General features: G+C 44.0%; 1 protein-coding gene across 3 annotated transcripts in view; it reads right to left on the bottom strand.

The window, feature by feature from the left end:
- The window catches only part of PDZD2 (PDZ domain containing 2), a 199,057-nt gene that overhangs the window by 163,845 nt on the left and 12,956 nt on the right, over positions 1-22,256 (bottom strand). The gene's annotated exons all lie outside the window — the stretch shown is intronic.

The raw sequence follows: 22,256 nt of genomic DNA on the forward strand, positions 1-22,256 counted from the left end.
GGACTGCCCCGCCCCGAGCCGCGCTAAGCCTCGCCCCTGGGGAGGGTCGGCGCGCAGCCCCTGCCCCGGCTAAAGCTTTGCCGCCCTGCCTCTTGGCAGCCTCCGGGGCTGGCGAGCGCGCTCCCGTGCTTCGCTCCCCTCCGGTCTGTCCTGACATCCAGCCTCAACTTGCCTTCCTGCCGCTTGACACTGTTGCTCCTTGTGCTGTCGTCTGTCATCACTGAGAGCAGTCCGGCTCCATCCTCTTTCCAGCCCCGCCTTCAGGGACTTGAAGGCTGCTGTTCAATCCCCGCTGAATCTCCAGGCTGGAGACACCCGGTTCCCTCAGAAGCGAAGGTGCCCCAGGCCTCCGAGCGGTTTCACTGCCCCCCGCTGGACCCTCCGCCGCAGCCGCATCCGCATCCGCATCCTTTCTGCAGGGAGATCTGAAATACAAATCCGAGCTCCTCCGCCTGCAGCTCCTGCAGCTCAGAGCGTCCCCCCAACCTGCAGCTGGTGCCCCCTTGCTCTCAAGCAGCCCAGTCTTTCAGCTGAGACACAAAGCCAAAGGCAGAAGGAGCCCTCATGGCAACTATCTCAAGTGCCCAGTTTTTTCAGCTGGCACCATCACATCTTGCCTGCCTACCGTGACCCCCTTGGGTCTCAAGCCTGAAGCTGTATGTAGTTTCTGGTCCCAAGAAAGCGCTTGTGTGAGGTGTGGGCTATACTGTGTGTGCCGGTTGTTGCTGTTGAGGTCTACTGTTTTGGTTGCAGTGCACATGCAAGTCATCAGCCCTGGTTAAAAAAAAAAAAAAAAATTAAATAAAACATACTCCCTGGGCGGGATGAGCGAGCCATTGTGAAGTTAAGCAATGTAAGGATGTTTCTCCTGCTGTGATCCTGCATTAAAGCAGCCCTGTAAACATTTTACAAAAGAGCTTAGCCAAGATGCCTGTAAGCCAAAACTTAAAGTAGAGTTTGAATCCAAACAAACGTAGCTGGGTAAAAATGATCTGTCCTGACTCAGTCATATTTTCAGGATACAAGATGAATGAGGAGGTTGAGCTATTAAAAGTTTTTTCTAATCTTCAGCTGAGTGCATTTGCTCTGGAAGTTGCTGAGAGACGATAAATGTGGAGCTCTTGGCACTGCTTTTACTGTCACTTTTCACTTTCCAAAGCAAGACTTCAACTGATCTATTATTGATAAATCAGTACGCAGATAAATAAATTACCAACCAGTGCCACGGCCTGAATTTTGAGAACATACTCACTTGTGTATGGAGATGTATACATCTGTCCTTTTTCTAAAGGATCTACTTTAGGATCAGCCACAGACACAGTCATATTTAAATTTACATGTAAAATATGCAAATTAAAATATTAGTAAAGGTACAAAATCAAGACCACAAAAGTAGAAAATGCCATTTAATCTTTATTCAGGCACCTTGTAGATATGCGTTATGATCTATTCATTAACTGTATGATCATATACTATATTGTCCACTAATTCTAGCCTCATGTACAATCCGAGTGGATACTTTTTTCTTCATGGCCCAACCAGAGAACTGATACGTAGGGGTCTACTTAAGATGAGACGAAGCAATCTGGGGGGCTTTGTGGGCATTTCCCTATGGTCCTGTCCCTTGCCACTGATTTATACCATATAATTTCATAACAAATTCTATGGAAAGTAAATGATATAATATCATTTATCATATTATACATCTAAATAATTTAACTCTAATCCAATATAAATACAAATGTATATACAATATGAATTGTAACATACTTTATTATTATATGTAGTATACTACAAAAACTTTAGAAATATTAATTCATGCTAACCTTAATAGAAACATTGTCACTTCACTAACTGGTGCCTTCACTTAGTCTATGTCACTAATAGACAGTAACTCTGTCACGTGCTCTATGGCCGCAGTGACTGTTGCATTGTGTTTGTATTGCGGTGAGCATTAGGTTATTCTAAAACTGTGTATTATATGAATAATGCGCTGTTTTATCTTAATTAGGTTGATTTTGCAGGAATTTGCAGCCATTGCAATATTTCCTGGCGATCATGAACAATGCCATTTTTCACAGTTTCTGTGAAAACAGCAAAATTGCAAATTACGTAGTGATTTGTTGATACATACTAGGACATGCACAATACCTATACTCGTCAACTACATACATGACAACAGAGATACATCCCAGTTGCTTTAATGTTTCAGAAATACTTTATATTATTCCATTTAAAAGACTAGTTCAAAACATATTAGTATCAAAAGATCTGGTTGCCAGATGCAGCCCACATGGCATGTAGTGTTCCATCACAGCTGGAAAGAGAAGGGAAACAGCTTTCCTAACATTTAGAGGCATAAGGCATGATGAAGGAGGTCCCTAGTGCTTATTATTTAAACAAGTTACAACATGGCAGGATTTCAGTCCCTTCTTCCAAGATTACATATGTATATTATATACATATATACATATGATATGCATATATAATTTTGGAAGCAGAGCCTGAAATCCTGCCATCTTGCAATTGGTTTCAAATTCCCTCCTCCTTCTCCCTGTCCTGTGAGTGCCCTAACCACTGGCTACAGAGACCTGCTCCTTCTCGTCATCTCTTTGGCTCAAGGAATCTTGAATTCTTTGCTGGCCAGTTGAACAGCTTCCAGAAATAGGCTATAGAGAGCCCCCATCCCAAATAACCTGTAGGCTGATTGATGCTTAGGGCACTCTGCTCAGTAGTAGGAGATAAGGTTTGAATCTCATCAGGACAAGGAGGGAACTGAACATGTCTCTCACATCCTGCCAATATCTTCTAACCTGTACTATATAAAAAAGGACAGTGTTTCACCACTACCACCAAAAACTCCCTCTCCTCTGGCTGAGTTTTAAATAACAGTGGAGGCTGCACTTCATTTTGTGGAGCACCCACTCCAGGACACCAGCAGTAGGCACATTTCAGACCACACTTATTAGACAAAGCCCCTTAGATCGGGGCCCCTGGAGAAATGCTCAAATTATGGATCCTAATAGGGTTGAGGCATGAGCTAGATACCAAGTTGGATACCTCCAGATAGAGGCACTTACAGGAATGTGCAGGAGTCGAAGTTTAGGCACCTGAAGACCTTTAATGTTGAAGATTGACTTCAGATGCCTCCAGGGTTAGCTGGCAAGTGATTGGGGGGTTTCAGCTTTCCAGATTGCAGTTTTGGATTTAGGTACCTAAATACCACTAAGCTGCACTTCAGAATCTTAACTCCCTTCTTTTGTATCCAGTGCCACATGCTTGCAATTCTCACTTCACAAGAAACTGGGTAATACTTAAAAAAAAATCTATTAAGGAAGCCAGTATTCACTCAAGATTATTTATTGTGAGGAGCCAGAACAGTATTACAGTAATGTGTGTTAATGTAGATAAAAGGATTAATGTATAAAGACATCAAGTTGATTCACAAAGAAAAATGGCTTTACTTATAAAGCAACTAAGCAGCAGAACTACTCAGAGGAATCAAAGAATAATAGCAAATTAGGGTTGGAAGGGACCTCAGGAGGTCATCTAATCCAACCCCCTGCTCAAAGCAGGACCATCTCCAAAGAGATCATTCCAGCCAAGAATTTGTCTATCTGGGTTTTGAAAGTCGCCAAGGATGGAGCTTCCACCACCTCCCGGGGTAACCTGTCCCAGTGGTTTACTACTCTCTTAATGAGAAAATTCTTCTTAATATCTAACCGAAACTTCCCTTGCTGCAACTTGACACCATTGCTCCTTGTTCTGTCATCTGCCACCACTGAGAACAGTCCAGCTCCATCCTGTTTCGAACCCCACTTCAGGTAGTTGAAAGTTGCTATTAAACCTCCTCTGTTTTCTTTTCTCTAGACTAAAGAAGCCCAGTTCCCTGAGCCCATCCTCATAAGTTATGTGCCCGAGGTCCCTCACCATTTTTGTAGCCCTCCACTGGACTCTTTCCGATTTGTCCACTTCGTTTCTGTACTGAACACAGTACTCCAGATGTGGCCTCCCAGTGCTGAATAGAGGGGAAAAATAACTTTGCTTGACCTACCGGCAACACACCTACCAATGCAGCCCAGGATGCCATTAGCCTTCTTGGCAGCAAGGGCACGCTGCTGGCTCATATTAAGCTTATTGTCCACTGTAACCCCCAGATCCATTTCTGCAGAGCTACTGCCCAACCAGTCAGCCCCAGCCTGTGGGTTTGTTCTATCCTAGGTGCAGAACTTTGCACTTGTCCTTGTTGAACACCATGAGATTTCTTTGGCGCAATCCTCCAATTTGTCTAGGTCACTGAATCCTAGCCCTATCCTTCAGCAGATCTACTATTCCCCCCAGCTTGGTGTCATCTGCAAACTTGCTGAGGGTGCACTCTATGCCGATGAAGACACCTACCAATGAAGCCCAGGACCAACCCCTGGGGCACTCCACTTGATACTGGCTGCCAACTACACATCGAGCTGTTGATTACTACCCTCTGAACCCAATGCTCCAGCCAGTTTTCTATCCACCTTACAGTCCACTCATCCAGCCCGTACTTCCTTAGCTTGCCTGCAAGAATGCTGTGGGAGACCCTATCAAAAGCCTTGCTAAAATCAAGGTACACCACTTCCACCAGTCTCCTTGCATCCACAGATCCAGTCGCCTTGTCATAGAAGGCAATCAGGTTGGTCAGGCATGACCTGCCCTTGGTGAATCTATGCTGACTGTTCCTGATCACCTTCTTCTCTTCCAAGTGCTTAGAAATGAATTCCTTGATGATCTGCTCCATGATTTTTCCAGGGACTGAGGTGAGCCTGACTGGTCTGTAGTTCCCTGGATCTTCCTTTTTCCTTTCTTAAATATGGGCACCAAGTTTGTCCTTTTCCAATCACTCAGGACCTCTCGTGATCGCCATGCTTTTTCAAAGATGATGGCCAATGGCTCTGCAATCACATCTGTGATGGGCTAGCTGGTAGTGATTTAGCCCAGGGATTTTGAAGGGGTAAAAGATCATTGGAGGACTTGGGATTCCCTTTCCGCACCAATCAGGCCCCAGAGACTCACCCCCCATGTCCCCTGATTGCCCCCTTGAGTCACCTGGAGGGGGATAAAAGGGGCAGCATGGGCTGACTCAGGAGAGAGTCTGCAAGGAAGCAGATGCAAAGAGCTGAGCCAGCGGGCCAGGAGCAGCTGCCCCAGAAGCACCTGAAGGAGTGGGACCTGCAGGCAGCAGTTGGACCCTCAGCAGCGCAGCGTGCAGCCGGGAGGAGAGGCTCCCCACTGGGCTCCAGGATCCCCTGGGAGAGGCTGCGGCCAGCAGAAGAGGCTCCCCAGCTCCAGCAAGGATCTAAGCAGCGACCTGAGAGGTTCCCAGCTCTGCTTCCAGCTCCTCCAATTAGAGGTCAGGCAGCTCAACATGAGGCCGGGGCTCCAGGAAGGTGAAGACCCCTAGCAGCATAAAGCAGTAACAGCATTGGTGCTTGTGTGGTAGTTTCTGCTTATGATGTGGGAGATCCAAGTTCAAGCTGTGACTTGGGGTGAGTGAGCTAGCAGGGAAAAATTCTTCTTGCAGTGGAAAGGGGCCATTGTGTTTTCTCCCCGTCCAGGTACCTAGGCCCTATTTTCCTTGTGATTTGACATTTTGTAGTTTGTGCTTTTTATATTTCACCAACCCATATTGTGTGTTTTGCTGTTTGTGTTTTACATTTTGGTTAACCCTGTCTTTTGTCAACTGGATGAATATGTCAATGATTGTAAGTGTCTAGCCTTTGTTGAATCCTGTCCCTTGGGGCATTGTAGTGGCCCCTATACCTCCTGGTTTATGCTGGTTATGTTCCCAGTACTGTTCTCTCATTAAAAGGTATATGGTTAAGTCCCCATTGGTGGTCTGGCTGTGCTCTATAGGGGGAAGAGAATCCCTACACCTCCCACAGCGCTTGTGCACCTGCTTTGATCCCTTCAGTTGGAGAGGGGCTATCTCTTGGAGTATGGCTTACACATCAGCCAACTCCCTCAATGCTCTCGGGTGCATCCCATCCGGCCCCACTTGTACACATCCAGCTTTTTTAAATAGTCCCTAACCCATTTTTTCACCACTGAAGGCTGCTCACCTCCTCCCCAAATTGTGCTGCCTGGTGCAGTAGTCTGGCAGCTGACCTTGCCTGTGAATACTGAACCAAACACAGCATTGAGCACTTCAGCCTTTTCTGTGTCCTCTGTCACAAGGTTGCCTCTGCCATTCAGTAAGGGACCCACACTTTCACTGATCCTCTTCTTCTTACCGACATACTTGTAAAAACCCTTCCTGCTACCCTTCACATCCCTTACCAGCTGCAACTCCAGTTGCACTTTGGCCTTTCTGACTTCATCCCTGCATGCCCGAGCAATGCGCTTACATTCTTCCCTAGATATTTGTCCAAGTTTCCACTTCTTATAAGATTCTTTTTTGTGATTTAGTTAACTAAAGGTTCCCTGCTGAGCCAAGCTGGTCTTCTGCCATACTTGTTAGTTGTTCTGTGCATTGGGATGATTTGTTCCTGCACTCTCAGTAAGGCTTCTTTACAGTACAGCAGCTCTCTTAAAAGTCTCTCCCCCTCAGACTGGCCTCCCAGGGGATCCTGCCCATGAGTGCCCTGAGTGAGTCAAAATCTGCTTTTCTGGAGTCCAGGGTCCTTACCGTATTTTTCGGACCATAAGACGCACCTGACCATAAGACGCACCCAGTTTTTATGGCAGGAGAGACTATGTGTGCCGGTGGCCGGCCATTTTTATTGCCGGCTCCCGGCCACCGGCACGGGCGCCGGCTTCCGGTGTAAACAAGCGGCGGATGTCCTGCTCGGGCTCCGCCGCCTCCGCGTGCAAGCTCCGCCCTGTCTCCCCGGGACACACACCTTCGGACCATAAGACGCACCCTCGTTTTCCCCCCACTTTTGGGGGGAAAAAAGTGCGTCTTATGGTCCGAAAAATACGGTACTTGGCTGCTCTCCATCCTTCCTTTCCTCAGGATCCTGAACTCAATCATGTTGTGGTCATTGCTGCCCATGTTGTCATCCACTACTACATTCCCCACCAATTCCTCCCTGTTTGTGAGCAGCAGGTCAAGAAGAGCATGGCCCCTAGTTGGCTGCTCCAGCACTTGCACCAGGAAGTTGTCCCAAACACTCTCCAAACATTTCCTGTATTGCCCTCCCAGCAGATGCCAGGGTGACTGAAGTCCCCCAGGGGAAGCAGGGTCTGTGATCGGGACACTTCTGCTAGCTGTTTAAAGAAAGCCTCATCCACCACTTCCTCCTGGGCCGGTGGTCTATAACAGACCTCCAGCACAACATCACCCTTGCTGCTTTCCCCTCTAACCCTAACCCAGAGGCTCTCAACAGGCCTATCTCCAGTGTCATACTGGAGCTCTGAGCAATCATAACAGGCAGTGGCATAACGAGCAAAGTTGGCGCCCAGGGCAAGCCGTGATGGACGGTAGAAGAAGTGGTCTCAAGGGCGGAGGGCAGGGTGGGGGGCACACAAGTTCAAGGGCAGAGGGTGGAGGGGGTGGGGGCAGGGAGGACAAGTCCTAGAGTGAAGGTTGTGGGGGTGGGGGTGCAGCAGCCTTACCAATGCCAGGGGTTTCTATGTGGTTCCAGTTGAGCTGCTTTCCCACGTGCGTTCTGCCTACCCAGGCTCACTGCTCTTAAAGCAACAGCAGTTACGAACTGTTTCAGAGTTCTAGGTGTGGCAATGATGCTAAAACATAGAGGTGGGGGGTGCAATTCCAGCACCCCTCTGAGTTTGGAACCCTAGTTACGCTACTATGAAGTGGACTACTAAATTGAGGCCATACAAATTTCCTCAATCCATAGTCTGTCTCCCCCTGTACTAAACCTTTCTGCAGGCAGATCAACAGCAAAACATGGTTCTTCTGCAGTATCTGCCCTTTTAGGCCTACCAGGAATACTGCACAGGCAAGGAAAAGTGCAGGATTCAGACCCTAGTTAATGCCATTCACATTGCATTCAGTATCATGTCATGGTGGAATGAGACATGGAATCTTTAAACCCGTTGATATTTTTTTTAACTCTTTATCTAATATTTCTGCACATGCAGTGATGTGATTTGCATCCAAAATGGTAACTGAGTGCACAAGTCACCTTGCACAGCAGCACACACAAATGACGCAGACCCAACTCATAACATATATTAACAAAACCAAGAGTTACCATGTCATGGAGAAGATTAGGGACAATTTATAAGTCTCAGATCTGTTTCAGGCTGTTTAAAAGGGCACGCTATTCATTGTGGTAGTGTTGGAGTGACACTGAAGCCATGATAGGCCAGGAAATATGTGAGAGGCAAGGATTTTGTAGATCACATCTTTTATTGGACTAACTGAATGGTTGGGAGAGACTTAGACAAGCTTTTGGGCACTAAGTGTCCTTCCTTAGGAGCTGGGCCAGAGGGAAGTAGGAAGGACCTGACAACAGTAGCATAACTTGGCGTGGGTGACTGGGCACCAGCCACAGGTACCAATTTAGCAAGGGCACCAGAACTGTGCTTCCAGACCTATGGAGTCTGTGCCCCAGTAGCAGAACGAGACCACAGCATTGCTCTTGCAGCATCACTTGAGATACTGCAGCTGCTGTGGAAGGAACAGCCAGAGCAGGCGGACCACATTGCGGCTGCAGCCAGGAATAATTTAAGAAAACTCCCATATGCATACACCTCCCCTGCTCCCCAAGCCTCTGTCCCTCAGCAGCTCCTCCCCACCCCTCAACCCCTGCTCATTATACCTCTGCCTGAGGAAGGGCACTTTGTGCCTGAAAGATTGCTCAAGTCTCCCCTAATCGTGCACTTCATCCAATAAAATATAATCACCCACAGAAATCATTGCCTCAGTACATTCACTGCACATTTAGTAGGTTACTTTAGTACAGTGATTCCCAATCAGGATGATGCAGCAATGTCAGCACTGTTAGGTGTACAAAAATGATTCAAATAAACCCAGAGGTTGAAAATAGGAATCCTTAGCATCAATAACACTCTGCCCAGTTGTGGTTTGAGATCATTGCAACAAAAAAATTGCTCTATTATTTTTCTATAGCGAAAGAACAAGTGAAAACTAAGAGTTGGTGATTTCTGAAGGGTGCTTTGAGTCTAACAAGGGGTTCCTTGAGTCCAAAAAGGTTAAAACCCCTGGTTTAGCAGCAACAAGTGGTAGAAAACTTCTCTTAAAAGAGTTAGTCTGCCTAATAGCAGCAGATGTGCCGGGGCAGTGAATGTTTGACACCACTGACACACCACAAAAGCAGAGAAGTCAGTTATGCAATGCACATTCTCTGTGGGATCCAAACCTTTTGTGGATCTGATGGGTAGCGAAATAAATACATCAAATGAAATTAATCTCCTGTGAGAACACAGTAAGCATCAACCCCAGCACCACAGATACCCGGAAAAAGACCACAACGTTCCATTTTTCCATAGAAGAGAACAACAGGATTCAGAATTCAGCCAGAAACCACACAAATGACTCACAGGAGGCCTAAAACCAACCAGAACACTTAACCAGTCAGTGCAGTGCCAAGGACTGTGAAGGCCACGCTCTGCTATCGGCTGTATTGTACCCAGTGTAAATGCAGTCATTACAGTGATACTCACATGGATCTGTTTGCCATCTGCTCTCTGGTCCAAAGACTATTTGGACTTCCTCGAGCACTGTATCACATTCTCACACTATGTACCACAACAGGCAGCAGAGAAAACTCATTAACTTTTTCTTGTCTGCATAATTTAACAAAAGGCATTCAAAGAGTGCAATACCTCAAACTCACACCAACTATAAATGGCCCAAAGAATCTGAAAATTTAGCCCATGGACATGCTCCTTTGGTGCCATTCATCCTTTGAGGTGGTCAATAAAATAACAGCAAAATACACTGGTGTTTAAAAATGTCTGTTGTTTAAAAAAAATCACCCAGTTTTAAATCCAATTGTAAAAGATCCTGGGGGGGTTTATCTGAAACTTGGATTTTCAAGTAAACAGGAAGGCACCCATTGAAAGGTGTCATCCTCATGTATAACCCCTGCTCTAAGCATACAAAGAGGAAGATATGGGCATTTTAATGGCAGAGCCTTGATCTAGCAATACATTCCACTCATCCTGTTCTGGATGTTTGTATTCCACAAAATGCTATGCTATCTGCTACAACAAAAGGAAATGTTGTCTGCATAGGCAAAATATGGCGTAAAAAGGAGGGTGTAATAAGCAGCAGCACTACTAATGGGTGGCAGCTATTAATTTTTTAATATGTACTAGTTTTAAATATTCAAATAGTGCACTTAAGTTATTTGCAATATAAATAACTAGATAAGGCCACTGATCCACAGTTTACATTATAACTTGATGGGTTAAGCATTAGGCGACATTCAAACCAGGCAAGCTACATCCTTTGGGAGAGGAATTTTAAGGAAGTCTTATCTCTTCAGCGTTGTTGTTTTTTAAACGTTGACAGTATTCGTGTCTTCCTCCCCCTCCTTCCCACAAGTCCCTTTCTGGAATACTCCAAATTTTCTCCATAAACCTGAGGAGAGGCCCAACAGGATTGGAGTTGTTTATGCAAGTTTATAAGGAACCATTTGTTCATTTAGCAAACAAACTATGGTAGAGATGTTTTTATACATTCACAAATGTATTTACAGACTAAATCGTTTAAGTAAACAAATATTATACATAAAGCAGAAAAGAACGTACTGTCATATACCAAACACTCTTTACATTACTGCAGTATTAAACTACAATGTACTCAAAATGTTGCACCAATATGATGTTGTATTTACTTTCTTTCTACAGAGTCCCATAAATTATTGCTTAGATAAATCTATGGGTAAGATGACTCCAAATCTAATGGGTGAGACAACCCTTCCACCTGGCATTGCTATCCAATAAAGCCAGTCAATTTACAGTAAGCCAACATAAAATCCTTCATTCTGTGTTCGAAATGAGATTGAGATGTAGTTAAAAGTATTTTTTGTTTCAAGATATGTTGATGACTGACTTAGACCCCAGAGCAGAAGACATTTAAGGAATCTAATGACATTAAGATAATCAAAGAGGTGGTATCAATTTAAAACCAGATGTATTTAAAAAATCTGGTTACATTAACACCCCTAGGCTATTATGAATGAAAGAATATCAGTTCCAATTTACCCCCCACTTCTTGCATTTCTCTCAACAATGGCAAAAGCTTCATTTTACGTCTAGTCATTTACATTTAATTTCTTTGTGCTATAACGTCTGGACTTGGACCACTAATAAGGATTTTTTCTAATAATCTGTTTTCATTGGATTTTTATTTTTAATGTGGGACGCATTTCTATTACTTTTAGGTTTTAGCTAGTCTTGTTTTTAGAAACATTTAGTGTGGGGGCCAAATTTGGAGTCAGACATTTCTTCGAAAACTAAAACCAGGCCAGATCCTAGTTTCATATGATGCTCAGGCTCACTAAAATGAGGGAATACATTTTAAAAGAAGCTTGATTGTATCCACTTTGTTCTCAGATAATCCACTCTCAAGCACTGAGATGGGGACAGTGTCCAAAATTATTATTTCTTAAAATATGCTTATTACTTGTATATGTCTGTTTAAATTTCCTGCCTTTCCCTGCTCAAGGTGAAACCACATTTTTTTTAATCCTTCACCTCTTTCCAATGTCATGTAACTGAAGATATGTTTTCTTTAACGTGAGGCAAAGGGTCTATTCTGAGGGGTTTTTTCTTCCTATTTGGTCCAAAGGTTAGTGTTTCAGAAAGTAACCTAAGGACATGTTCAATTCAGAGAGATGTTTCAACAGGAAAACTATTTTTAACTCAAATTCTGTTGCATGTAAAAAGTTACACAGTAAGCAGAGTGACCATAGGGGGGATAGTAGTAATCAAATGGTTTCTGCAAGAACAACAATCTTTGTCTTTCAAGAAAACATCCTGAGACCACACACAGCACAAATTGTGCTATACTTCTCATTACCCAGTACCCTTTAGACACAGGAGTGAGCTATGGGGAGTTATGGTATTTTAACACACCATGTACTAACCAAAGATAGCATAGAGATGTTTCTTAACTACTGAGAGGTGCTACAAGCCACCTTTACCACACTTATAGAAACACTTTGTTTAAAACCACATAGCAGGGGCTGAGAAATAAGCCTACCAAATAGGTGCAGCAGACTGACAGAAAAGTGGTTAATTCCCCAGCACTTCATTCACCGAGTTTCTTTTGAGCAGTGATATTGTGCATTATAGCGTAACCACTTGCAACCCTATGTCAGCTCTGAGTATTGGCAGTAGGTCATTTTTCCCAATCTTCCCCTCCTTTTGGTATGGGGACTCATTTAACTAACAACAGAAATGGAGCCAGATCATTTGCTACTTGGTTACATAAGAAGCATAATGAAGACATAGTGAGACTTGAGAAGGATGAAAAAAAAAAAAGCCACAAAAGGAGAAAAGGGCCAATCATGCCTTTGGTTGGCAGTCACATGCACCAGACCTACACTTTTTGAACATAAAAAAAGGCTATCAAGGACAGAGCTTTGCTGACAGTTGTTGTAAGCGGTCAGTCCTTTACCAAACCTAGAGAGGCCACAGGCAAACTCAAGAAGAACTCGTTTGAAGAATGGCAGCGCTGCCTCATTCGCAGAGGGCTGTTATAGGAACAGCTGGACAGCAGGAATGAAATTCACCCCTTGGCAGGCAGCCAGTCTAAGGCTCAGGCACCATTTTAGCCCTAAAGCAGAGTACTTAAGTGAGATTCAAAGCATGTGCCAGCCCTCTGTAGAGGTGACCTTCACCCCAGGAAACGTATCATCCAGAAAGGGCTCCTCCCTGGGAAATGGCAAGCTGCCATTCATCCTCTTACATACACAAAAATAAGGCTACAACAATGGCTGAGCACTTCAGTTATCTCCTCTCCAACGAATCTAGCTACAGTCTCAAGTCATTTGAGAGTCATTACTCTCTCCAGTCCCTCCAGCCTTCTGCCTCTTGTATGTTAACCAGAACTGCAGAGATTGTTCCAAATGCGGTTTTATTTTATGCAAGAATGGCTTCCATCAAAGAAATAAACTATACTTTATACCTTATACTATGCAAAGTCAAACTAAAGATCTTGTTTGCTTTTTAAATGCTGCCAAGCATCCTGCATTTTATCTTTGTGCATTACCCAGGGCATGTCAAAATGTGCTGTGCGCCTGTCACCTTTTAATGATTCAAGAATCTTCCTTAAAACATGCATGAGGTTCAGAGAGGACTTTGTTCCAGGAGCCCCACTCGATTGCTCTCTTTAGTCAGAAATCATGGCTTTATTTCTGAGTCTGGTTTGAATCTGCAGAAACATACTGAATCCACTTCCAAAACAGTTTTCTTATTAAAACCATTAAAGAACACTGCCAGGATTTGTCCCTTTTTCTCTAAATCTAAGAACCAATTTGAATTCCCTGATCCAGGTCTTTCTAACACCCAGGCTCAATTAGTCCCACTGAAGTAATCTGCAGGCTGCATTTTATACAAATCTGCTAGGCTTCTTGCTTGGTTTGGATGGATCTCGCATACTTTTGTTATAGCGTCCACATAATCTCTCAACAGCATCTGCTTTGATCTCGTGTAAGATCTTGTGTAGGATTTCTGAGGCCCTCAAAATGGGCAGAATCCTTCTTGTATTTTCAATACTGTATTTACATTTACCTTGCAACATCCCTCAGTCCCTCTGGATCAGAGATTTCTGACTGGTGCATTGCTTCACCTGTGCTATTTTCTTATGCACCTAGTGTATGGAAAATGACTCCTTTAATGAGAAAATCAAGGCTTTATTCTCCCTTATGCCAGTATAAATCACAGGCAACTCTTAGGGAAAACTGAGGAAGAATGCCATAAGGCTGATGTAAGTGAACTCAAAAACCAGCTGAGCCTATGTTGCTTCCTTTATCTAATATTCAGAACTCATTTTTGCCCATATAAATGGTCATGTTTCAACAACTAATATTAAATTTATTCTACTGATTTTCTAAAGGTTGGAAAAATATCTTTCAATTGATTGTACTACCCAGTCTATTAACTCTGAAAATATTTCAGATTAACAGAAGAGATTTCATATCCCACCCCACTTTTACAACTAATCAAAGACCTGACTCCCATTCTAATTAAGTAAATAAATAAAAAATCATGGACTCACAGAAGTTTAGGGCTGGAGGGCAGCTCATGGGATCATTGGGTCCAGCCCCCCTGCTTTGGGCAGGAAAGACTGCTGGGGTCAAATAACCCTAGCAAGGTGCACGTCCAGTCTCCTTTTGAACATCTCCAGCGTAGGTGCCTGCACCACCCCCACTGGGAGGCTATTCCAGAGCCTGGTCACATGAATCGTGAAGAAGCCCACCCCATCAAGGGGTGGCTTTGCCACTGTGCTCAATAAAGGAAAGATCAAGCTCTCAGTAATCATTCAAGAGTGTCTACAGCATCAACTAAAGATTAAAAGTTGCAATGCACAGCTGCTCTGGGAAAGATAAGTCATGAAACTTTTTAACATTTAAATTTCCCCCAGGCAAAGGCATCCATGCTCTGAGATGTGGCCTTCAGTAACTCCAGTGCATGCTGCAGAAAAATACCTGGTGAGGATTCCAAGGCTGTCACCCTCAACCCCCGTCTAATGTGAATAATTTTATGTATGCATTTAGTATTTGCAACAGGTGTCACATTAACAAGACCTAGAAGTCAAAGTCCATAATCCACAGCACAAGAAGATTATAGGCAGCAGCTGAACAGACTTCCTACTCACACACACACGTGTGCGCACGCACACACTAATGCCCAGCATTCTCCCTGACCCCTGACCTCTCGCATGGGAACCGTCTTATTCCCCTGGCCTCTCTATTAAGATGGCCAACTAGAATGTGGTGACAACCATGACTGTGGTTTGGGCGGTGGACACTGGCCTGCTGCGAAACGGATGAGATCACAGACTGTAGAGCTCCACCAACAGCAAGAAGCTGCCCAAGTCAAATTGAGTAACGCGAAGAAAAACACTGATACAAAATGTGCAGGGAGAGAGGATATTTGTGGAGGAAAACTTACCTGAACTTGCCAAACTTCTACTAGATAAACACACACTGGCCATGGGAATAATTACATAGTTCTATTTAATCCATTTCTTGTGTGCTTATCTTGATAGCAATATTGCTTTCCTCTTGGTTAAATTGCTGGCCAAGAAGCCTGTTTAAACTTGCAGAGGACTACTCACCAAAAAGGATTTTTATTCAACGGGATACTATTTCATCACCATGAATAAATATCCCAGAGTCCCAGTGAATCTTTTTCCCATGTAAACATACATCTGCCATGCACAGCCAAGGGTTAGACTCTTGAAGAGCTTTGATTCTCTCAGATTAACACATGAGGGTATAATATTCAAAGTTTTGTAAAATATTGTGTGCATTTCTTTTGTTAGAGAGCATTTGCTCAAAACAGATAATTGGCAGCTCCAAGACTTTGAACCTTCTTCAGAGCAAACTTGAAATATCATATCTGGAAACCAAACTGCAACTGTACATTGGCTGGAACAACATCACACTACAAGGTTATTCTTAAGTATGCACCGCCAACGTAAGGAAACAGAGTTCTGGCCTGCAAAGCTCTGGAAAACTATAGTTCAGTTTTTCTATTCTTACAAACCCTACCGGTAAATAAACTGTCTCCCCCTCCTCCATTTCTGCCTCTTGGATGTGCTAAACAGGATTTGAGAAAAACTGTTAAATTCATAACAATCAGATATCACCTAAGGTAATTTTTCTGTAAATGTATCCTTGTAGCTCAAATATTTGTGTTCCAGTACTTAGAATACAGAAATGTGCCTGGTAGCTCTATATCCCAAAGAAAGCTCCAAAGTAATACCTAAATTTTCTATAATGCTCTTCACTTGCAGCTCTCAAAGCGCTTTACCAAGCAGGGTCAGTGTCATTGTCCCCATTTTATAGGTGGAGAAACAGTCACAGCCAGGTAGAATCACTTGTCCAAAGTCCTAAGCAGGTCAATGGAAGAGTCAGGACTAAAACCCAGGTCTCAAATACCAGCCTGGTGCTCTATCCCTTAGCCATACTGACTTCCCACAATAACAATATGGTAGATAATTAAATATTATATGAGGAAACCCTCTCAATATGTGATTCAAGTATACAGATAAGAAAGCCTGCTTATTGGTGTGCCTAAAACACTCAGCAGTGCACTTTAGGGAAATGCCAAACACTGTATTATTACAGAAGAAAAGAACAATAGAGAAATAATGAATAGCATGACTAAGATGCAGGAGAGCGAATTCTAATAGAATTCAGGCTAGGAATTTATATTAGACACAGGTCGGATGCTTATCTTGGTTACACTCATGTAGATTAAAGGAAAAACAGGACCAGAACATGCATCAAGGTGGACAAGATAGCTAACAATTTCTGAAGGAGCTCTTGAATTGATTTCACTGTGACTCATGATTCTATAAAGCAATATAACTCTGGTGGCATCTCAGATGTATTCCTGTACATGTCAAGAATTTTATAGGAACCTTGTCCAAAGTAGGAAAAATCTGATTTCCTATAGTCTTTAATCTGCTAACTGATGCAATCATTAGATACAAAAATGCTCACAAGGTTAGAGAAGGCACAAAGGCACAGAATGCAAGGGCTGATAGTTGGACATAAGTATATCAACATATTATAATTACTAGCAGATTGATTATTTGAGCAGATTGAACAATATTTAGCAGGTATATTTACTCCATCTAATCATATGCTAGACAAAAACAGTATGATAAACTTTAATGATTCTTCCTCCCAAAGGTTCCTCCAGCATCTGACATCAGTTATTTCCAAACCTTTCTTCTACATAAAGTTTCTTCTACCCTCTTCACACCTTTCATTTCTTTCCCGTATTTGCTGATGTCCACACCTCTCAAGACAGATGTTGACTTCTGTGCCAAGTTTCCTTAGACTTTTTAATTTATGATGATCCTCAAACACACTTTCCAGTGTTTGCGATTTGATTTTTATGGGTCACTAGAGAAAGCACCCATCATAAAATACTTCTTTATATAGCAGCAAGACACTCACTTTTCCATATATTATTTAATACTTAGCCCACCTGCACACAGAGCACTTCAAGCAAACCCATGTTCACTTCAAATTTCAAGCTCCAGCCATTAGCTTCTGCTGCATCTGGCAGTTTTATTATTTCTTTCTCTTTAGCATCACTGGTGAATTACTGAAATCAGTATTCTTTTAAACATGTATTTCATTGAAAAGAAACTGGATAATACATTCAATAATTTTCTCTTTTGCTGTACATGCCACTTATTTTCTAAGCACTAGTAATTAACTGAAACAATTCATCTAAAACAATATTTTTTGTTTGGTCAGATGTAGAATATCACAGTAAAATACAGAAGGGCTCCTCCAAACTCTCTTGCAGAGGTAAACCAGAAATACTGTTTCATAGTTTCATAGTTGGTAGGGTAAGAAGGCACCTGAGCAGATCATCATGCCTGGCCCCCTGCCATGGCAGGAAAAAAGCAGGGGTCAGATGACCCCAGCAAGGTGTCTATCTAGTCTCCTTTTAAAGACCCCCAGGGTAGAAGCGAGCACCACTTTCCTTGGGAGTTGGTTTCGGCCCCTAGCCGCCCTGACTGTGAAGTAGCGCCTCCTGATAGCTAGCCTGAATCTACTCTCAGTCAACTTATGGCTGTTATTCCTTGTTATTCCCAGTAGTGCTCGGGGGAACAGGGACTCTCCCATTGCCTGCTGGTCCCCCTTGGCCAGTTTATAGATGGCCACCAGATCCCCTCTCAGACTTCTCTTGCGAAGGCTGAACAGGTTCAGGTCCCATAGCCTGTCCTCGTAGGGCCTGCCCTGCTGCCCCCGATTATGCAAGTGGCCTCCTCTGGACCCTCTCTATGTTGTCCACATCCCTCCTGAAGTGCGGTGCCCAGAACTGGACACAGTACTCCAGCTGCAGCCTGACCAGTGTCGCCTCCTTGGACCTGCGCGTGATGCATCTATGGATGCATGACAAGGTGCAGTTGGCCTTCCTGACTGCACCCCCACACTGTCGGCCCATGTTCATCTTGGAATCAATAAAGACTCCAAGATCCTTTTCTGCCTCTGTGCTGAGGAGAAGGGAGTTCCCCAGCCTGTAGGTATGCTGCTGGGTCTTCCTCCCCAAGTGCAGCACCCTGCACTTGTCAGTACTGAATCCCATCTTATTCTCATCCGCCCACCCGTGTAACCTGTCCAGGTCCAATTGCAGCCTGTCTCTCCCTTCTAGCGTGCCCACTTCTCCCCACATCTTAGTGTCATCTGCGAATTTAAACAAGGTGCTTTTCACCTCCTCGTCCAAGTTGCTGATGAAGATGTTGAACAGGACCAAGCCGTGGGGGGACCCCACTACCCACATCCCTCCAGGTGGAAAATGACCTGTCCACCACCACTCTTTGTGTGCGGTCCTCCAGCCAGTTGGCAACCCATTTGACTGTGTAGGCATCAACACCACAATCTCCTAATTTTTTAACAAGAATGGGGTGAGAGACAGCATCAAAGGCCTTCCTAAAGTCCAGAAAGACTACATCCACCTTGACACCTGAGTCCAAGGATTTTGTGACCTGGTCATAGAAAGCCACCAGGTTGGTCTGACAGGACCTGCTTTTAATGAACATGGGTTCATTGCCCCAAAGCATACACTCCCCTGCTGGCCCCTCGCAGATGTGCACCTGGATAATTTTCTCAAAGAGCTTCCCCAGGACCGAGGTAAGACTAACAGGCCTATAATTTCCTGGGTCCTCCTTCCCCCCCTTTTTCAAAGTGGGGACCACATTGGCCCTTTCCAGTCCTCTGGCACCTTGCCAGAGCACCACAAGTGCTTGTAAAGCCGTGCCAGGGGCCCCGCAATGACCTCTGCTAATTCCCTCAGCACTCTGGGGGGAAATCGTTAGGACCTGTTGATTTGAACATGTGCAGTCCCTCCAGAAGTTCCCTGACTAGGTCCTCTCTGACCCTGGGCCTGGCTGTGTCTCCCCTGAGACCATGAGGGATCCCGGTGGGGGGATGACCTGGTCCCTGCTCAGAAAAATGGAGGCAAATGTAATTCCATGGACTATCATGAAGTTCTACCATTACTAGAAAGCTGGGCTCCTAAGCCTCATTTTTCCATGCCATAAATCTGTTCTGCAGAACACTCCATGGCAAGACTGAGAGGAAAGCCTAGAGGCAGAAATGGGTCAAATGATGACTTTTTGCTACTTACTCGATATACCTGTAGCAATCCTTGCAAACCATATCGCTGGCCACTTGTCTACAGACATCACAACTCATCAGAGGGAACTGAACCCCACCCCAAAAACACAGCCCCTTACATACATCATAAGGTACAGAACAATTCCTGTGATTGAGTGCTAAGTTGTTACAGGACCAGCCTCCACAGGAGGCATGATCACATACCCTAAATCAGTGTATTAGCACAAGGTCACAAAGAGACCTAATGCTATTGGTCAGCAAAATCATATACATGGAGCATGAGAAATGAAACGCAGTTCACCTTTGGCTTTCCCTAAAGATTTAGCTTATGCCCTTTTCCCAGCAACTGTGAACTGTAAAATCCTTAGAGGATTTTTTGCTGTTAACACATCACATCGAAAGAAAGCAGCGTACTGTCTGGCCAGCAGCTGAAATTTAAAAGGAGCTTTCACCTGTGTAAGTTGAAAGAGCTCTAGGAAAGGATTTCTGTTTTCAGATTTTGTTAGTCTTCCTATTATTCAAAACAGAGTACAAGCAAATCCTGCTGGCTTTATCAGATGACCAGTTCCAAAGAAGTTAATGTGACTTGTGCTCAATTTACTCATGGCCCTTCCTCTCAAATAGAACACTCCTGGGAATAGGCCTTTACTTGGATTAATTGCTTTTCCTGTTTGGGGGTGAAAAACAAACAGGTTTTTATTCATTTAGAAAACTTGGCAGCTGTAGATCCCTGGTCACTTTTTTGACTGGAATATTTTTAAAAAGCACAAGAAGTTAGTAAACACATGGGATTTGCAGGTTAATCCAATATGCAAGTATAAGGAAGTAACGGTTATCACTGAGACAGGAAAGGAGCTGAATTTTGATGGTCCCCAAAATCCATTTTCATTTAGGAAAGTCAAGAATAAATGTTCCCTTTTTACTGAAGTAAACTGAAACAGAAAAAGTAAGCATAAAACTAACAAAGAGACAACAATCAAGAGTTGGACACACTGGTTCAACACAGCAGTGCTTATGGACTTCAATGACCTACTTGATAACTTCCTGAAGAGGTGTGGATATAAGTACATGTGGATATTAAGCACATATAAGCTCCTACATCAGAGCTTTGGTAGACTCAGCCCGTATCCATAACTTTCCCTTATTTTATTATAGAGATTGTCAAACAAAGCGCAACCTAAATAGACATGCAACATAAGTATTCATCAGCTATCATGGCCTACTATAGCACTTTGTGATTTTCACTAAATTGTGGCCTTTTAATGAAAATAGGGCCCTTCCTGTCCAACCAACAAGCAGGCTTGCTGAAATGCTATTGTTTCTTTCTCAGGGACAAAACTAGTTAGATTTCCTGGATTCTAGATAGACTAGCTAGATTTTCATGATTCATCTTTGGCCAGCAGGTTTTTTAAAATATATTTTCTGAACTGAGAAAAGTCTAGACTGCTAATGTGCATCATTTGCAACTTCTTGGTATTTGAAGTTTTCAGAACCTAATTCTACAAATAATTACCATCTTCCATATAAGGAGAATATGAAGAGCTCATAATAAGTTGTTGATTATACATGCTTATCCCTGGTTTCCCCGAAGCTTAGACATCTCTTTATACTTCCTAGAAGGAAGAACCACTCTATCTGACAATTAAAAAAAATAAAACAGCATGGAACATTTTATCATGCAAAAAAAGATACATAAGAACATTTTTAATGTCTTCTGAGACCTAAAACAGGGTGAGCTAGACTGCACATTGTGACAAAATGAAACAGAAAAGAATCACACACAGCTACTGTTCAAAATATTGATAAGGGACATTGCCCTCTAGAGGAAACAGAGAGAAATTTTAAGTTTTATCTGATTTTCGTGGGAAAAGGTAAGCTTTGTATATTAAAAATCCTTCATAACTAACTCTTTAAAAAAAAAAAAAAAAGTCCACACGTCCAATATTAGCTTACTGACATCAGCACCCCATCTAATTTTCCAGCATAAAATTTCAGAGCTTCATGACAGAGCCTTTTACAACTCTTCCTTTAATCAACTGGTAATTAGTTTGGCTAGTCATTCAGATGTTATGGTGTTGTCAGTTGGCCTTACAAGTAATAAAAATATTCTGCAACACTGTTGGGCATTTCACAAACCCACATACACTTGCAATAGATAAAGACAGTCAATATAGCTTTTTACTAGAAGTGCACCAATACATTGATCCGACATCGGATTGGTACCGACATGAAAAAAATTGTCTATATCCGATATCAGCCCTATAGGACCAATAACTTGGTCAATAAATGCCTGTGTTGAGCACAGCTGCAGCACCACATGGAGCAGAGCCAGCAACATGGAGAGCTGCCTCCAGCTGGCAAGTCGAAGGAGGAGGAGAGAAAGCAAGGGCATGGGGGGGCAGATCAATGCCCCCGCGGTGAGGGAGGGAGGGGGCAGGGGCAGGTACTGCCCAGTCGGGGCAGGAGGGGGCACTGGATGGGGCTGGGGCCATGTCCTCTCCTGCTGCTTGCACCCTGGGAGAGTGGAGGAAGGTGTCGTGTGCCCAGATATGTGTGGCGCAGGGTGAGCAGCAGCTGCGGGGTGGAGCTGAAGCTGGCGCTGTGTGGCTCTTCTTGGTGGGGGCTGGGCTCAGAGCCAGCTCCAGCGGCACCAGGAGAAGGCTGCAGCCACCCCAAATTTCACCACAGCTCCATACCCAACCCCCCACCGCCACCCGGTGCAGCCCTGGCTGAATGCCCTGCCTCTACCCAAGCACCGGGAAAACCCAGGGCTGTGCCAGGAAGTGGCATGGGGCTGGGAGTGGAGCTGCAGTGAAATCTGGGGTGAATGCAGCCTCCTCCCATTGCTGCCAGAGCCTGCTCCGAGCCCAGCCCCGGCAAGAAAAACTACACACAGAGCTGGCTCCAGCTCCACCCCACAGGTTCAGCCCACCCCACCACGCAGATCCAGGGGCACATGCCCCCCCGCCC

This window comes from Crocodylus porosus, unplaced genomic scaffold (assembly GCF_001723895.1).
Source record: "Crocodylus porosus isolate Cpor-Errol unplaced genomic scaffold, CroPor_comp1, whole genome shotgun sequence".
NCBI classification, from domain to species: domain Eukaryota; kingdom Metazoa; phylum Chordata; order Crocodylia; family Crocodylidae; genus Crocodylus; species Crocodylus porosus.